This window comes from Lactuca virosa, chromosome 8 (assembly GCF_052849685.1).
Source record: "Lactuca virosa cultivar CGN04683 chromosome 8, Lactuca_virosa_CGN04683_v6, whole genome shotgun sequence".
In the NCBI taxonomy this organism is placed as follows: domain Eukaryota; kingdom Viridiplantae; phylum Streptophyta; class Magnoliopsida; order Asterales; family Asteraceae; genus Lactuca; species Lactuca virosa.
Genome location: NC_136433.1, coordinates 90,476,371 through 90,479,505, shown reverse-complemented (window position 1 = coordinate 90,479,505; position 3,135 = coordinate 90,476,371).

The window sequence follows — 3,135 nt, the reverse complement described above, 5'->3', positions numbered from 1 at the left end:
TCATAGCTCCTCTTCCTAGGTATCAGAATGAACTTAGAGGATGAACTGTGATAAGGTCTCTTAATCATTAAGATGATCATATAACATGATACTAAAGTACTCTCCCATCTTTTCAGATTTGAGAAACTTTTATCCTTCTGCCTAATCTGATTCTTCTCATTCGTTCTGCCATACATCGAAAATTTTCCAATGTATCAGAATTACACTTAAGCCTGTAAGTATAACCATATTTACTAAACTTTAGTAAATCATGACGAATAGTCTTAACGATTATTTGTGGTGGGCTTGATCAGTGCACAAGAATGTGTACTCGATCCCTTAGTCCTTTACTTGACTCACACATCCATGTGAACAAGTAATTAGTCTTAATTTTCCAATGCTTGAAAGTTCTCATTCATCATACTATACAACTTGCATGATTCCAAGTTTCGGTCCAATTGAAACTTGGGTGATGAGAAACTTTCCTAATTTGGTAAATTTAGACACTACCACAAATGAAAGAATCAAAACCATTTTCCTATATTACTAGCAATGGAATCATATAAACAACAATTTTTTCACAAATGCCATTGTAAGGATACTTAAAATAAATAAAATCAAAAATTTCCTTTTATTTTAAAAACTTTGCGGAAAAACTTATCCTTACAATCCATATGAAAACTTTGTTGTTATATATTCCTAAGCAATGTGTCATAACTCCTAAGTAACAGCTTCAAAATTCTGATGCGATCGAAATCCATCTTCGCGATCAGAAGCAGCATATACTTCCTTTAAGCTTTCTCTCTTTTCTTTGATTATTATAACATCACATGTGACTCAGTCACATTATGTAATAAGAATCTCCAAATAGGAGCTTAACAGAGTTAGACAATGGACTTTACCTGAAGTAGAGTCAAACTTATTGACTTTAACATCCTTAGGTAAATTTGGCAGCTTCGCAACCAGTGCCCCTTCCTTTGGCAATTTTAACAAATGGACCCTTTGGTAATGGTACATCGGACTATCACAGACTTAGCTTTTCTCTTTACCATTTGGTCAACCGAGTTGACTATGGCCGATCCCTTTCCATTGGGAAGAGAATGCTTTTTCTGGATTTCAAGTGTCATCATTGTCAATGTCCATAAAGTTTTGGGAAGTCGATCTTCTAATCAAACTTGCTTTACTAGCCTTCCAAATCATTGCTGATTCAGCAGTACCAAGCAAATAGATATGATCATTAAGGGTCTTGTCATAGTCTGTTTCATAGGAGTCCCAAAGGAACTCACTATGTGACTTAGAAAGTGATTGAACCACCAACTTTCTCAAGACTTTGACACCCAACTCTCCCGGCTTGACAATATGTGACATCATCTCCAAGATGTGATCACACCTAGACCTTGCCTTGCCAATAGGGCTTGAGTGACCTTGAACTTGTGGGTTAGGGAGAATAATTGGAGGAGGTGGAGAAAGTAAAGTTCCAAGAGATTTGGGAAGATCATAGATGTCTGAACTAGACATCTTTTAGGAGATATTCAAGTTTAGTTGATTTAAAGTCCTTAATATAACACCCAATATGAAATATTAAGGCTAGGACCCAACAACCTATTTATAAGTGGAAGAGGGATGTCGTAATCCAAGTTATAAAATAGTTGAAGGTAGGTAAATGACGATTTACCAATTTCCACCATGAAAAACGAAATATAATTAAGTTTTAATTGGATTTGAAACTCCTAGATCTTTTGAGATACATTGAACTTTTAATGGCATGTTTGAATCTCGATTGTGCCCTCTCAAGTTTGTGACTGGGATGCCGAGGACCACAAAACAAGGTGTGAAGTAACCATGAAAATATACTTGGTACCCTTAATATTTACCCCTTAATCGATGTGCCGGTTAACCACACGAGCTCCACCGATACTATGATAAATATTAAGTTACCCTTTGCCTACTTTGTTAAATCCAGGTTAGTGTGCCGGTTAACCACACATGCTCCACTAATGGTTTAAACAAAGTGCAAAGTGTAATTTCATGGTTTAGCACCTTATTCACATTTTCCTAAGTAACTAAGATTGGGAATTAATAAAAGGTTTAGTTACTTAGTATTTATCATTAATACTTTTAATGAAGGGAGAATTATAGTCCTTGTCCTACCTGTTCGGCTAACGACCCTCCACCAGTCAAGGAAGCGGTGGGTGAGAGTGGACACCCATTAAGCTACCATTTTATAGGCAACAACCTTATACCCCCCTTATAGACCGGCTTCGTGAATGAGGCCTACTAATGCTAAGACTGACTTGCTCTTATACACACATATATATATATATATATATATATATATATATATATATATATATATTATTAACTTATAATATTATAAAGTATTAGGGTTGAATTTTAAATTTTAAAATTCTAAGGGCTTAACTTCGAATTAAAGTATTCATTAGAGAAAACTTTTCAAATTCCAAAACTTGAGGGCAAGTTTTGAAACTATTCAAAACTCTTGGATTTTCATAACTTATGTGTTTTAAGTAAAGCTTTAAAACTTTTAATGAAGATACTCTTGGACATCCATAACTTGAGGACAAGTTATGGAGCCATAAAAACTATTTATAAGAAAAGACTCTTCATTTTTTTTGTAACCTAAGGCATATTTATGAGTTTTTTAAGATTCATAAATGTGACTTTTCATATAACTTGAGGACAAGTTACAAAAAAACACATTTTATGAACAACTTTTAGATTAATTAGGATTGAAAACTATTGGATTAGTGTCTAAGTCCGTAACTATATTTGGTATGTACTTGATCCGAGTGTGCATGGTCCTTTTGGGTTGCCTTCACCAAAGCAACTTGACAAGGTAATTTGATATGAGAGAGAAGATATTATGGTTTATTAATATATTATAAGAATGATATATTAAAGGAGAAATCATATTTATTTAATTAGTATTAGTCATAAATTAATTAGGAATTAATTTGGTGACTAAAAGAGATTAATTAAATAAAGGGGTATAAACTGTCAAATGTGTGATAGTTGAGTTTTGGGCTGGGAAACCCAATGGAATAAGGAGGAACGAAATTATGATGAGGGATCATCATATTTTCGTCCAAGGGCCTCATTCCAGAAGGTTCCTTGGGCTGCTTGGTGGCTAAGCTG